This window comes from Medicago sativa, chromosome 7, assembly GCF_051527215.1.
Source record: "Medicago sativa cultivar Bolivia chromosome 7, Bolivia_mono, whole genome shotgun sequence".
Taxonomy (NCBI): Eukaryota; Viridiplantae; Streptophyta; class Magnoliopsida; order Fabales; family Fabaceae; genus Medicago; species Medicago sativa.
This window is the reverse complement of record NC_140755.1, coordinates 18443858-18460363: the sequence shown is the minus strand read 5'-3', so window position 1 is coordinate 18460363 and position 16506 is coordinate 18443858. Positions and strand designations below refer to the sequence as shown.

At 30.8% G+C, this 16506-nt stretch overlaps 3 long non-coding RNA genes across 11 annotated transcripts; 2 read left to right on the top strand and 1 right to left on the bottom strand.

Moving 5' to 3' along the window:
• Positions 1–110: 110 nt before the first annotated feature.
• Positions 111–3971, bottom strand: LOC146904771 (uncharacterized). Of its 3 annotated transcripts, XR_015019830.1 has the most exons (5): positions 3761–3971; positions 3352–3593; positions 3191–3251; positions 2453–2508; positions 111–1742 (listed from the first exon to the last, which is right to left on the bottom strand). It is a non-coding gene; the product is annotated as an uncharacterized LOC146904771 (long non-coding RNA). The 3 variants fall into 3 exon arrangements; XR_015019828.1 differs by having other exon boundaries at positions 3352–3971; XR_015019829.1 differs by having other exon boundaries at positions 111–903; positions 3352–3971.
• Positions 3972–4351: 380 nt separating this feature from the next.
• Positions 4352–7732, top strand: LOC146904770 (uncharacterized). Of its 3 annotated transcripts, XR_015019647.1 has the most exons (5): positions 4355–4532; positions 4700–4941; positions 5040–5100; positions 5785–5840; positions 6550–7732. It is a non-coding gene; the product is annotated as an uncharacterized LOC146904770 (long non-coding RNA). The 3 variants fall into 3 exon arrangements; XR_015019646.1 differs by having other exon boundaries at positions 4352–4941; positions 7389–7732; XR_015019645.1 differs by having other exon boundaries at positions 4352–4941.
• A 3391-nt stretch (positions 7733–11123) lies between these two features.
• On the top strand, positions 11124–14879 carry LOC146904769 (uncharacterized). 5 transcript variants are annotated; one of them, XR_015020564.1, is made up of 5 exons: positions 11124–11461; positions 11578–11669; positions 11848–11905; positions 12401–12575; positions 14863–14879. It is a non-coding gene; the product is annotated as an uncharacterized LOC146904769 (long non-coding RNA). The 5 variants fall into 5 exon arrangements; XR_015020563.1 differs by lacking the exon at positions 14863–14879 and adding an exon at positions 13795–14044; XR_015020566.1 differs by lacking the exon at positions 14863–14879 and having other exon boundaries at positions 12425–12646.
• Positions 14880–16506: the final 1627 nt, after the last annotated feature.

Sequence of the window (16506 nt, the reverse complement as noted above, 5' to 3'; positions counted from 1 at the left end):
GTGGGAAAAAAATAACTGAAAAGGGCATTTTTGGCATTTAAAAAAAAGGCTACACCAAAAAAAAGTATTGCCTTTATGAATAGGTATAGATATCATGGACAAAATTATTAGAATTAAATGGATGATCATACATGTATTTGATATAAAAAAATCGAACGTGATCAAAAGGTAAAATGATACATGACCACTTTCAATACATTGTAATAATGTACTATTGATTTTTGATTAATCAACACTAAAAATAATTGTGTTTGCCAAAAAATATCAATAGAAAGCCCATATTGTGATTAATTGGCACTTTCAATATGTTGAAGTAATGTTAATCACATTTTCATGCCATTGTCTTTAGGCCTTTATCTTTCACCATGTGTCCGTCTTCCTGTTATTCATACCTTTTCTTGACCATTTTAAATATTTAATGCCACATTTCTCAAGTTTGCTCTGAGTCAAGAAAACAACTCTTTAGTTAATGAAATCAAATACCTTGAATACATCCAATAAAAAAGAAAACAATCAGACAAAAATGAATATGACAGTAATTATAGGACCTCGATGATCATTTCGATGAACATCTCACACTCACTATTTCGCTAAATTAAGGGATGGCTGAAAACTGGTTAGAAAAAAGTATAGGAATATAACCTTTATGTCGAAAGAAAGTAAATATTGTGGCAACATTCAGTGTTAGAAGTTGCATTGAAAACAATAAGTAAACCCTTATCTCGGTCGTTGGCGCAACTTTCTCCCTTCCATCATGATTGTGATTGCAACAGGGGTCTACATTTAGACCGCAGTTGGAGGATGGTCTCAATGGTCCTCTATTTTCTTACCATTTTTCTTATTCTCTTCTTCTCTTTACTTCGTTCCATTTTTCTTGACTACATATTTCCTTCACAAAATTTGCTGAGAAACACAAAAATTGGTAACATTTCCTAACTGTAATGAAGGAAACCAACTTATAAAGTAAACATTCATTTAACGACTTAAAATCAAGCACAAAGGGTCATGAAATGAAATTAAATTTGTGTAATCTATAACCATAATTTTTCTATATTCAAGTACCATGTGTCAAACTATAAAGTAGAAGTACATTACGCAGTTACCATTTTATAGAGAAATATTTATAATTAACGTTATTGGTGCTGTTGAATGTGTAAAAACACCTATGGTTTCCAACAAAATTAAGATTTATTTTAATCATGAAGAAATCTTGGTTATGCTAAGACTCTTAAGTGAAAGTATAAATGAATGTAAATCATACTATTTTTTTTAATGAAAGAATGTAAATCATACTCTTGAAATGGTAGAGTCCACTTCATCAACGCAAACCCCTCTTGTAATTAAGATCTCAAGAAAAGTGATTAAAATATAACGGGAATTGCATGAAAACTAAAGAAAAACAAATGAATATAATAAATCAATGTAAGGGAAATTTGAAGGAAAAAATCAATGAAGGATATAATAGAAACTAAAAATTGACCAATAAAATCACAAACTAAATTATCCATTCATAGTAAAATAGAAATTAAAAATAAGAAGTCTAAGACGAAAGTATATGTATGCGTTGTTGTAAAATGGATGAAATGTATCTCTCTCTTTGTTTTGAAATCAATGGCTCATAAAAGATATAAGAAATATAGATCTTTAGTGAAACATGTCATGTTTCCTCCCTATCTTTGGATGAAATGTCTCTTGCAATTGTAATTTGGACGTCCCTGCTCCCATTTTCTTTGATTTTTTGTCTTGAAAAGAAAAACAGTAAAACTGTTCAATCCTCAATTCTCATTAGCAATTGGCAAATATATGTAAAGAACCATTCATAAATCAGTTTTTTTGAGTTATTAGAAGTTACTTTGAGAAACTATCATAAATCATAAAAGTGTGCAATTTGGATTAACAATTCATGATGGTACAAAATATGACAATATGTTTTTTCTAGCGTTCAGACGGGCACTCTCGAGCCCATCTGTCCGCTTTTTCTACTGCGCTAACATGTCAATTCATATACAATATGTTTTTGTTTAATGTTTTTTGGCGCAGACGGACACCCATGTGTTCGTCTATCTATTTTTTTACTACGCTAACACATGTATTTAAACCAAAATGATAGGCTGAAAAAGAAAATGATATCTTGGAGTCATAGATATTCCATAAATAGTGATTTAAATAGATAGTAACATAATACCATAGGATTCCTTAAAAAAAAAAAAAAAAGGATTGGAACACACTTCATACTATCCAAGATGCTCACAATAAAATATACGGTGAGACATATGAAAATTGCAACATCAAGCCTTTGTTTAAAACCTTTTCATTATGACTCCAAATGTACAATTAATTTCTTTGGCACTTCGCATTTCAGAAGCTTATAATAAAGTTTGTTACAAAATCAACAATAGTATATGTTACATTATCACTTCATCAAAGTGCATTACAAAACATGTATGCTTACCTTTTTAACTTTCTCTTCCTCCTTTTTGTTTCCTTATGGTTGTTGTCAAGTTCCCACTTCAATGCGCATAAAACAAAGCAACCACAAAATTAAACCAAAAAATAAAAAGTTAATGGTATCGAAGATTATGTTGAATCATTGTAAGAAATATAAAAAGCTTTTGAGCACTTTCTTCATACTTATGAGTTATTAGTTTTCCTTCGAGAAATATATTTTGAGCATGGAGTGTCTTTACTTTCAAATTAAGAGATAAAGATTAAATGATAATGGTAGAACCTTAACACACTATATATTTTTCTGCAACCATCTTTGCGGTAGTTTTTTTTTTTTTTTTGAGGAATCTTTGCGGTAGTTGTGTTGCATAACATGCATTTAGTCTTTTATTCTAATCTGTATGTTAGAAACTTAGGTCTTAAGTTTTGACTCGGTCTATAGATGAAACACAAAATCAATGAAAAAAAATGATAAGAAAAGATAAGCATGAAATAGAAACAAACAATATAAAAATAAAAATTGAAGAAAATAGCAGATAGGTTAGATTGAACAAATTTTGTTTTTGACAAACAATTTAATAATATAATTGAAGAATATCAATCTCCATTTTGACTCCTTCATTCAGTGGTGCTCTCTTAAAAAAATTAATTGAATCCTGACCACGATCCTATAATATTATTGCATAAGTTGTGAAAAATAGACATGAATAACAATAATCATAAGAACTACTAAAAACAAACTAACCTAGAAGAAATAAGTGACATGGTAAGAAAGGATTTCTTTGTGACGAAAAAGGAGTAACAACCTGTTACAAAATAAAGAAATAAAGAAATTAGCATATATATAAAAAGGAATAAGAAGAACATAAGTGAGGAAAAAAATTGAACAAACAAATGGAAGAAAACCCCTAGTAGAAGTGGCACCGTCACCGCTGTGATAACCCGTTGTACTCACAATGATGCCTCTGTAGTTGGCCAATCCACCACATCGCTACTTTTCGATAGTGCCCAAGAATACCACCACCGTTCCCAACATTCTAACACCGACTCGACTTTCTTAGCACATATCCCAGTTTCATGTTTCAGACCCAACTTCTTTAAAAGGCTTTGCAAATGTCTTCATTACTGTGCAAATTTTTCTCTCTTGCCTAAACCAATTCAATTGAAAGAATAACTGGACATTTAAGGGTAGAACTGGATAAATATATGCAATTCTTTATAATGAAGTTCCTTAATAGTTAGTTTTTCTATAAAACCCAGACATGAATATGTAACCAACATAAAAAACACAATGAATAATTTGATGGAAACAAACCGTGAGATAAGAAAGAAAAGAGAAGCAATTAGGAATGTTAATGGAAAGAACAGTTGTGCTACTACGGAATGGAAAGAACAGTTGTTGATGAAAAAAATGGTAGAATTAATTAGTGTATGTAGAAAATGTGTGGGCCGAAGTCAGTCTGTGGGAAGGAAAAAATCATTTACGTGGGATGAGAAGTTAATGGAAAGTAACCGGCATTAAACTGTGATAGTGGTTGGTGAGGAGTTTTTTTAAGTGTGGGAAAAAAATAACTGAAAAGGGCATTTTTGGCATTTAAAAAAAAGGCTACACCAAAAAAAAGTATTGCCTTTATGAATAGGTATAGATGTATTGAAAGTGGTCATGTATCATTTTACCTTTTGATCACGTTCGATTTTTTTATATCAAATACATGTATGATCATCCATTTAATTCTAATAATTTTGTCCATGATATCTATACCTATTCATAAAGGCAATACTTTTTTTTGGTGTAGCCTTTTTTTTAAATGCCAAAAATGCCCTTTTCAGTTATTTTTTTCCCACACTTAAAAAAACTCCTCACCAACCACTATCACAGTTTAATGCCGGTTACTTTCCATTAACTTCTCATCCCACGTAAATGATTTTTTCCTTCCCACAGACTGACTTCGGCCCACACATTTTCTACATACACTAATTAATTCTACCATTTTTTTCATCAACAACTGTTCTTTCCATTCCGTAGTAGCACAACTGTTCTTTCCATTAACATTCCTAATTGCTTCTCTTTTCTTTCTTATCTCACGGTTTGTTTCCATCAAATTATTCATTGTGTTTTTTATGTTGGTTACATATTCATGTCTGGGTTTTATAGAAAAACTAACTATTAAGGAACTTCATTATAAAGAATTGCATATATTTATCCAGTTCTACCCTTAAATGTCCAGTTATTCTTTCAATTGAATTGGTTTAGGCAAGAGAGAAAAATTTGCACAGTAATGAAGACATTTGCAAAGCCTTTTAAAGAAGTTGGGTCTGAAACATGAAACTGGGATATGTGCTAAGAAAGTCGAGTCGGTGTTAGAATGTTGGGAACGGTGGTGGTATTCTTGGGCACTATCGAAAAGTAGCGATGTGGTGGATTGGCCAACTACAGAGGCATCATTGTGAGTACAACGGGTTATCACAGCGGTGACGGTGCCACTTCTACTAGGGGTTTTCTTCCATTTGTTTGTTCAATTTTTTTCCTCACTTATGTTCTTCTTATTCCTTTTTATATATGCTAATTTCTTTATTTCTTTATTTTGTAACAGGTTGTTACTCCTTTTTCGTCACAAAGAAATCCTTTCTTACCATGTCACTTATTTCTTCTAGGTTAGTTTGTTTTTAGTAGTTCTTATGATTATTGTTATTCATGTCTATTTTTCACAACTTATGCAATAATATTATAGGATCGTGGTCAGGATTCAATTAATTTTTTTAAGAGAGCACCACTGAATGAAGGAGTCAAAATGGAGATTGATATTCTTCAATTATATTATTAAATTGTTTGTCAAAAACAAAATTTGTTCAATCTAACCTATCTGCTATTTTCTTCAATTTTTATTTTTATATTGTTTGTTTCTATTTCATGCTTATCTTTTCTTATCATTTTTTTTCATTGATTTTGTGTTTCATCTATAGACCGAGTCAAAACTTAAGACCTAAGTTTCTAACATACAGATTAGAATAAAAGACTAAATGCATGTTATGCAACACAACTACCGCAAAGATTCCTCAAAAAAAAAAAAAAAAAACTACCGCAAAGATGGTTGCAGAAAAATATATAGTGTGTTAAGGTTCTACCATTATCATTTAATCTTTATCTCTTAATTTGAAAGTAAAGACACTCCATGCTCAAAATATATTTCTCGAAGGAAAACTAATAACTCATAAGTATGAAGAAAGTGCTCAAAAGCTTTTTATATTTCTTACAATGATTCAACATAATCTTCGATACCATTAACTTTTTATTTTTTGGTTTAATTTTGTGGTTGCTTTGTTTTATGCGCATTGAAGTGGGAACTTGACAACAACCATAAGGAAACAAAAAGGAGGAAGAGAAAGTTAAAAAGGTAAGCATACATGTTTTGTAATGCACTTTGATGAAGTGATAATGTAACATATACTATTGTTGATTTTGTAACAAACTTTATTATAAGCTTCTGAAATGCGAAGTGCCAAAGAAATTAATTGTACATTTGGAGTCATAATGAAAAGGTTTTAAACAAAGGCTTGATGTTGCAATTTTCATATGTCTCACCGTATATTTTATTGTGAGCATCTTGGATAGTATGAAGTGTGTTCCAATCCTTTTTTTTTTTTTTTAAGGAATCCTATGGTATTATGTTACTATCTATTTAAATCACTATTTATGGAATATCTATGACTCCAAGATATCATTTTCTTTTTCAGCCTATCATTTTGGTTTAAATACATGTGTTAGCGTAGTAAAAAAATAGATAGACGAACACATGGGTGTCCGTCTGCGCCAAAAAACATTAAACAAAAACATATTGTATATGAATTGACATGTTAGCGCAGTAGAAAAAGCGGACAGATGGGCTCGAGAGTGCCCGTCTGAACGCTAGAAAAAACATATTGTCATATTTTGTACCATCATGAATTGTTAATCCAAATTGCACACTTTTATGATTTATGATAGTTTCTCAAAGTAACTTCTAATAACTCAAAAAAACTGATTTATGAATGGTTCTTTACATATATTTGCCAATTGCTAATGAGAATTGAGGATTGAACAGTTTTACTGTTTTTCTTTTCAAGACAAAAAATCAAAGAAAATGGGAGCAGGGACGTCCAAATTACAATTGCAAGAGACATTTCATCCAAAGATAGGGAGGAAACATGACATGTTTCACTAAAGATCTATATTTCTTATATCTTTTATGAGCCATTGATTTCAAAACAAAGAGAGAGATACATTTCATCCATTTTACAACAACGCATACATATACTTTCGTCTTAGACTTCTTATTTTTAATTTCTATTTTACTATGAATGGATAATTTAGTTTGTGATTTTATTGGTCAATTTTTAGTTTCTATTATATCCTTCATTGATTTTTTCCTTCAAATTTCCCTTACATTGATTTATTATATTCATTTGTTTTTCTTTAGTTTTCATGCAATTCCCGTTATATTTTAATCACTTTTCTTGAGATCTTAATTACAAGAGGGGTTTGCGTTGATGAAGTGGACTCTACCATTTCAAGAGTATGATTTACATTCTTTCATTAAAAAAAATAGTATGATTTACATTCATTTATACTTTCACTTAAGAGTCTTAGCATAACCAAGATTTCTTCATGATTAAAATAAATCTTAATTTTGTTGGAAACCATAGGTGTTTTTACACATTCAACAGCACCAATAACGTTAATTATAAATATTTCTCTATAAAATGGTAACTGCGTAATGTACTTCTACTTTATAGTTTGACACATGGTACTTGAATATAGAAAAATTATGGTTATAGATTACACAAATTTAATTTCATTTCATGACCCTTTGTGCTTGATTTTAAGTCGTTAAATGAATGTTTACTTTATAAGTTGGTTTCCTTCATTACAGTTAGGAAATGTTACCAATTTTTGTGTTTCTCAGCAAATTTTGTGAAGGAAATATGTAGTCAAGAAAAATGGAACGAAGTAAAGAGAAGAAGAGAATAAGAAAAATGGTAAGAAAATAGAGGACCATTGAGACCATCCTCCAACTGCGGTCTAAATGTAGACCCCTGTTGCAATCACAATCATGATGGAAGGGAGAAAGTTGCGCCAACGACCGAGATAAGGGTTTACTTATTGTTTTCAATGCAACTTCTAACACTGAATGTTGCCACAATATTTACTTTCTTTCGACATAAAGGTTATATTCCTATACTTTTTTCTAACCAGTTTTCAGCCATCCCTTAATTTAGCGAAATAGTGAGTGTGAGATGTTCATCGAAATGATCATCGAGGTCCTATAATTACTGTCATATTCATTTTTGTCTGATTGTTTTCTTTTTTATTGGATGTATTCAAGGTATTTGATTTCATTAACTAAAGAGTTGTTTTCTTGACTCAGAGCAAACTTGAGAAATGTGGCATTAAATATTTAAAATGGTCAAGAAAAGGTATGAATAACAGGAAGACGGACACATGGTGAAAGATAAAGGCCTAAAGACAATGGCATGAAAATGTGATTAACATTACTTCAACATATTGAAAGTGCCAATTAATCACAATATGGGCTTTCTATTGATATTTTTTGGCAAACACAATTATTTTTAGTGTTGATTAATCAAAAATCAATAGTACATTATTACAATGTATTGAAAGTGGTCATGTATCATTTTACCTTTTGATCACGTTCGATTTTTTTATATCAAATACATGTATGATCATCCATTTAATTCTAATAATTTTGTCCATGATATATCAATAAATAGTAAACCAACATTAAACAAAAACATACTGTTTATGAATTATATACGTTAGCGCAGTAGGAAAAGCGGACAGACGGGCACGGGAGTGCCCGTCTGGACGCTAGTAATAATAATAATAATAAATACTGCCATCAATAAAGGAACCATTAAAAATGAAAAGAAATTGTTATGAGAAAAAGGAACCGCTAGGGCGTTTGCGTCTTTAAAAAAATGTTTTAGTACTGTGGTATATCAATTTTGGAAGCAACAATATTTCAATCAAAAAGGAAGTGACTTAGTGGGGGAGAGTTGTAAAGTGTAGCCAAGAGGTACCCGGTTCGAATCCAATTTGAAAAACCTTTTTTTTCATAAAAAATATTCAGATCCGCCAAAAAGGGCGGGATTAGGGTTAGGTCAGACTGTCTAACATTTATATATATTAAGATTAAGATAAGTAAGGCTAATTGCCTTGTTCAAAAAGATCAACAATCCCTAACAACAACGCCAAAATTATAATGGCAAATTCAACAATTGCACCAAATTTTTCTAAGTAATATAGTAATATGTTATCGTCTTCACATCGATTGTTATTTTCAACTAATAAATTAAACTAAACCTAATTAGAAATAGTAATGGTTGGATATGCAAGAGTTGTTGTTTTGCATGAAAACTAAAGTAAGTGAATCAGGTGTGATAACGGAGAATAAGATTGTTTGAAACCATATAATTCCTTGTTAGAAAGAACATTTTCCTAGTTCAATTGATATTTGAGGTTTATGCACACGATGACTAAAAGTAAGAGATATTCGATCCAGCTACGGTTCAAGGCCCTTTCGTGCAACAATGCTCCCTAGGGTTAGTAGTGGCCTTATATCCTGACATGCGTTAAGACACGTTAAGTAAAGTCATATAATATGAGTTCCCGATCTCTTGGGAAACTGCATTAGTAACTAATAAATATTGGTTCTTGTTCGAAAGGTTAATCCAATAGAAATTTCTACCTAGATCACTTCAAGATCAAAGGAATTGAAAAGCATGAAGTACAATAAATATTAAATTAACATAATTAAAATAGTATTGAGAAAAGAATTTGTCATCAACAAAATATCCAATAGATCAAAAGAGGTTCATCTCCGAAATTCAAATCTAAAGTGTCTAGTTACTCATGGTAACTGAATACATCATCAAAGAGAATTAAAAATGTCCATACACAATAACAAGTTAAAGGTGGATGAAAAACACCCATTTTGGTTGCTCTAGTCAGACTTCTTAGCCTATGAGCCGTCATGATTCTGAATAAATAATTCCAGGTGAAAATAGGCTTTAAATATGAAAATTTTTGCACAAAGCATGCAAAAGCATAAATGGGTGCACCATGCACCGGGCACATGGCATAAAAACAACCAAAGTTTTTTTCCTTAAGTGCGCATTGGGTCTGTGTGTGGGGTGCACTGGGTGTGTGTGCGGGGTGCATGGATCAGAGGCCTTTTCCCTTGTTTTCTTCATTCTTCATATTTATTCCATCCTTGATATGAGCTTGGGACTTAGGGACAAAGTTCCCCCAAGTTATTTGGTCTTCATATGTTTCATTGTATTAATCTTCTAGCTTCCATAACTTTCAAGAGATATCTTGGTTGACTTACTTTCATTTTTTATACGAAAAAAGGCTCAAAAAGGCCTATAGTTTTTGGTTAGGAAAGAAAGAGAATTACAATAACTCAAAAAAAAAACATTTTTTAAACCACGAGTAAACTCACTCTAAAACATTTAGAAAGTCCTCAAATGATAAGAAAAATAGTCGATAACATACTGAAAAACATTACATAATGAGGAGTCACATACACATATGTTATGCCACACATTTCAACTGGACTTGTGCAACAGAGGAACTCTTGTTTAAACACAACCTTAAATAAAATTTATTTTGACACATACACATAAATAATAGAAATTAAAAGAAAAGATATTAAGTGGTATGAATAAATTATTTCTCCTAATTTTAATTTTCATTTTCATTTGTGTGTGAACTAATATTTTTTATCTGAAGTTGTGTCTAACTAATTATTTCTCTGTGCATTAATCCATCACATTAATATGTCAAGTAGAAAGAACAGAAAATTCCCAATATCTATACTTCTTACAAAGCGAAATGGACGATTTTCACTGTTCTATCAACTACCGGCTGAATCCGCCCTTCTCAGCCATTCCTGAGTCTGAGTGGGTGCTATTTCCCTCTTTATTTATGGTTGTGTGGTCTTCTACTGCGTTTTCAGAAGGTACAGGCCAGCTGGTTGTGATTAATTTTAAATTACTTGATCGGTTTAGTACCTTTGGTTCAGAGAGGAGGGAAAAAAACACAGTGTGTCAGGTTTTCTGCACTTCTCTAGTTCTTAATTTCCTTTTCTGCACATTTCTGTTTCTTAATTTAATTTAATTAAACCAATTGCATGTTCTGGGCGGTACCTCTCTCCTGATTTTAATTTAATCTCAAACCCATGGGATATATCCATGTCTTGACAAACAGGAGGAATTAACTCTTGGTAGATACACCCTCCGGTCACTATTATAAGCAAAATTTAACATTTTAGGTTCATTCAATAAATGATGTATGTTGTCTTTTATATAGACCACATACATCATTTATTAAATGAATCTAAAATGTCAACTTTTACTTATAATAGTGACCGTAAGGTGTATAGAATAAGTTAAGCAAGATTATTATGCAATAAAAAAAAGATGTAGGTGAGGAAAGCCTACATGGTAGACTTTTTGACTTTGGGGAGGAAGATGACAAAAAACTAATTAATATTAAAAACTTTTTCTCTTGTGTTGCACGCTTCTTATTTCTTTCTCTTCCTCCCTCTTACTCTCTCTCTCACGCTCCTCTCCCCTTGCCCTTTCCTATTTAAACCCTTTGCCTTGCAATCTCATTCACTCATCTCCATTACGCCAAAAATCCTAAAAAGCCTGAAAATGGAGTCAGCCTCCATTTGTTGCAAAGCATAGAATCATAGCTATATAAGCTGGTTTTTTTGCAATGGCATTCCATCATTCTTTTGCTTCCTTCCACTTTGTTTCTGCATTTCTCTTCTTCTTTATGTTTAGGCCCAACTTCTGTTGTTTCAATACTCAATACTCAACAAGTTCGTTTGTTTTTCCTTTGGATCCCTCATTTGCTTACTTATTTCCTTTTCCTACAGGATTTTTAGAAGAGATATCATGAGAGAAAGAATATGTTGATTGAAGAGAAGGAACAAATATGAAAGAATATGTGAGATTGTTTACTATTGCCAGCTACATTATTAACCTTTTTTTATTTTCATATTCAAATGTATACATCTATTTATGGTATTCATTAAATTTCTAACATCCTCTTCTTTTTTGCAGTTGGAAGCCCTACATATGAAAACCAAAGGATAGATCTTCTCAACACCACCAAAAAAAAAAGGATAGATCTTCTCTAAATTGAAAAGTTTAAGGTATAACATCTACATCTTTTTTATGGTATTCATTAAATTTCTATCATCCTTTTCATTTTTGTAGTTGGAAGCCCTTACTGTGAAAGCAAAGGATAGATGGCAAAGGATAGATCTTCTCTAACATCTACATCTTTTTATAGTATTCATTAAATTTCTATCATCCTTTTCGTTTTTGCAGTTGGAAGCCCTTACTATGAAAGCAAAGGACAGATCTTCTCTAAATTGACAAGTTTAAGGTATAACATCTTAATGGAGGGTAAGCTTTATTAAAATCATGATTATTATTTTATTGGAAAGTGTTATTTCTTCATTCACCATTTGTAGGCTTTACTAAAAAGGAATTATTTTATTGAATGTTTTTCTATTTTTTCTCCACCATTTAGATTCTCACAAGTCACACCTACAACTGGCTTTTTAAAATTTATAAGTTGTATATGAAGCTTAACCATACTGTCTAACATAACATACAGAACTTGTGCTCAACAAAAATACCTGAATACCTTCTCTCAAAAAAGAAAAGGTGAAAAAATATTTGTGTTTGTCCCTAACATTTATAATTATACTTTTAACCCTTTATTAATCCCATCATTCATAACATTCTTAGTACAAAATAGAGTTATAAGGCTAAATATTTGTGTTTGTGTGTGTGTACAAATATTATTAAGTGAAAAAAACATATATACAAATCATGTTCTCCATAATTGTTTGTTTTCATTTATTTTTACTTACAGTGATAATGTGTACTTGGACAGCAGCAAGCAAAGCATGTAAACAAGTTCTCATCAAACACTCTGACAACTCCTTCATCCCACAATGTCTCAAAGTGTTTGGATAAAGTCAAGCAAGCATGTCAACAGATCACCTGCAGATTTGTGTAGATTAAGAAAGTAACATCAGGCATAAGATGTAATCTTCATATTTTTACTTACACTAATATGTATATTTCTATATTTTGGAGAGTATCTTCATATTATTTACATTTAGACTTCACCATCATACTTGGAACATACCTAAGACACTTAATACTTTTTCAGCCTCTAAATTTAGCATTCAAAACTAACAAATAATAATACAAAGTTGTTACTAATAAATACCACTTTCTCATATGGTTTCTTAGTTTATTTGGATGCAACTTAGTTATAATACAAAGCTAAAAAAACCTAAAGCACAAGCCAAGTAAAAAAGAAAAAAAGATCCTTACAAAAATAAGAACAGAATAGGATAGTAGGTTTGCCAATACCAAAAAGAAAAAACCAGCATTTAAGGGAAAAAAATAGATGACCTCCCCAAGAAAGAACCGTATGACTGGTATAGGGAGTATACTATTAATGTACAGGTTAGATCATGTACAAATTAGATGCACATATTAATGCAAAAATGAGTATACTATTTCTAAGCCTAAAAGGTTTGAAATGATAAATGGTTACTTTTAAAAAGCTAACAAATGTTGAAGACCATAGATACCTAAAAAACAGTTGAGTTAGAAGGGTTGAATTAACCAAGAAAAACCATACAAATGAGTTGGTCGCCATAAACAACCAAAACTTTTAGACATTATGTAATAAAAAAAAAAGGATAGTTTTAACATTAAAAATATGTGAGTAAATTACTCGTCCTTTGAATCAAATAGGTGCTAGACAAAGAAAAAGTTTCAAATAACAAACATGTTATGAACACAAGGGACTCACCCAACTGAAATTAACAAGAATTAGAAAATTCAATATGTCATATCATAAAGTTTAACCATTTCTACCTCATCCACAAAAAACATATTAAAAAAAATTAAGAATATTGAATTATTAATATATACCAAATTCATTTCCATGTTCAATAGTTACTCTTCTTGCCATGACTACTTCCACAAAGATGCAAGCTCTCTTGAACTTTGATAACCTTATGTTACTATTTGTCTTCATTTATCTTCATTTGTATTTGCTACTTGTAAACCTGCCAAAATTTTAGACAATTTAGAAATACTATTGGACAAATTTTGTAAATTATTTTAGTTAAGGGATCAAATATAGTTTGAAAAAAGGGCCAGATTATATTTGATCCCTTAGCTAAAATAATTTACAAAATTTGTCCAATAGTATTTCTAAATTGTCTTTTGTTAAAATTTTGGCAGGTTTGCAAGTAACAAATACAAATGAAGATAAATGAAGACAAATAGTAACATAAGGTTATCAAAGTTCAAGAGGGCTTGCATCTTTGTGGAAGTAGTCATGGCAAGAAGAGTAACTATTGAACATGGAAATGAATTTGGTATATATTAATAATTCAATATTCTTAATTTTTTTTTAATATGTTTTTTGTGGATGAGGTGGAAATGGTTAAACTTTATGATATGACATATTGAATTTTCTAATTCTTGTTAATTTCAATTGGGTGAGTCCCTTGTGTTCTTAACATGCTTGTTATTTGAAACTTTTTCTTTGTCTAGCACATATTTGATTCAAAAGACGTGATTTTTTTGTTATTTTAAGGATGAGTAGTTTACTCACATATTTTTTAATGTTAAAACTATCTTTTTTTTTATTACATAATGTCTAAAAGTTTTGGTTGTTTATGGCGACCAACTCATTTGCATGGTTTTTCTTGGTTAATTCAACCCTTCTAACTCAGCTGTTTTTTAGGTATCTATGGTCTTCAACATTTGTTAGCTTTTTAAAAGTAACCATTTATCATTTCAAACCTTTTAGGCTTAGAAATAGTATACTCATTTTTGCATTAATATGTGCATCTAAGTTGTACATGATCTAACCTGTACATTAATAGTATACTCCCTAATTTTCTTTATAGATTAAATATGTTTTTGGGTTAACACAACAAACAATTTTTGTTTATTTTTTGCAATAATATTGGCAAATCATTCAATACAAGATCCATCCATGGAATGAAAATATTGTCTCATGGAAAAAGCATCTGCAACTCTTTGATTTTTGAGGCAATTTCTTGTTACTTTTATGTAGTCAATTAAAAAGCTTGAGTCTTTCCACTTTACTTGTGGAATTTTTATTTCTTAAAAAATAAATTTTCAACCAAATACTTTCATTAACAAATATTATCAAAGATGATTATTTAACTTATTAACTTACACCCTTGACCATGGTTCTCTTTCTCTATTATTATTGTCATTGGTTTTGCTGGAAGCAACCATTTGAAATAGAAGTCCAACCATCTTCATATGATGCAGAAAATTGATGTTATTGAAGGAAAAATACTTGCAGAGAAGAATGAGGGGAAATGAGATGAGAGGGGTTATGATGGAGTAGACAAGTGAGTCCCACACACCTTAAGAAAGGCAAAAAAAATCTCCTACTTCTCACAACAAATTACCCTTCTAAAATCATTACCATCAAAATTTTAAATTATAAATCAATGGCATATATTGCATTTGAGGTATGGTACACAAAAAGATTCATTTGTGTATACTAAATGCCACCAAATGGGTTGGTCACAATTTTCCTCAACACTAACTATATAACTAAATTTGAATTCATACAGTGATTTACTCAAATTTTCACCTGCCATTTTCATACTACATATTTAATAAAACAAAAAATTGAAGATTATATCAATTTTTGCATATCTCTCAAATATTCAAATAATCGAAATTAAATGTGTAAGTATTAACAAAGCTTTGAAAAACAAATTAGCTTAGAAATCGTCAACAGTTACACATATACAAGAGCAATCTATAGTTCAGTACAGTTGTTCCAAAAAAATTTAATACAAAATGAAAGAGGTAAAAAACTGAAATCATATCACAAACTTCACATATACTAGAGAATATTGAAGGATCAAACAAAGTTCAATTGATGAAATGAGAAGGATATTGAAAGTCTTAATCATTATGATGCCCTTGGATTTAGCCGCCACAAAAAGATATATGCAGAAGTTTTGAAAAAGGACCGGAAAAGACTTGATTGATGAAAATATGTCGTAGTTTCTTGAAAACTCCTGAAAAAATGACACATTTTTCGGTCTAACCTTTTTGTGAATCTGTTGTGTTAGATAGGTAGATCAGGTTTAGGAGACGACAAATACGAGGTTGTTTGGGGCAAACAAGGTTGAGATCAACTGTTGCTGTTGAGGAATGGCTGACGGCAGCCGGTGAGGAAGAGGAGGAACCACTTGTGTAGGATGAGAATGAGAGATGAGGGTAATATTGTTTTCTTAACTGGGCTTGGCCCAATTCCCGTTTATTGGAGGGGTTGTATGCCTAAAATAGTAGTGTGAATAAAAATAGGTGTAAAATTAATTTTTTTATTGAATTCAATTTAATTTAATTTAAGATAAATACATTCAAACATAGATCTTAACAAAAAGAAAATAATATTGATATATTTAAATTGATTGATTGCCCATGTCTTTGGCTCAGATCATTGATTGAATAGCTGATCTTTTAATAAAAATCAAATGAACATCGTAATAAGATGAGAAATTAAAAAATAATATTTAACAAGACAACGAACAACACGATTTCGCACTCAAGCAACGGAATCACAGACAGTAGTCATCCTAGACAGTCATGCCATCAAAAAATGAACTTCGTAGAGATTTATATATTTTGAAAACGGGTTAAATATTTGGTGCGGGAAAAGAAAATAGACACGGATAAAAAACTGTTCCGATATTTTGTTGAAAGTCTTTATGAATCGATTTGGTTTACTCGAGTGTGCACGGGCAACGTTATTACGTTTACTCAATCTTGGATATACATTTATTGTGCAGACCGAGCAAATACTTGATATTATTGATAAATATATTATTTTTTAAAAATTTTTGATCCTTATTCATTTTATACCCAATACTATTTGGTAAACTTTTTGAAAAT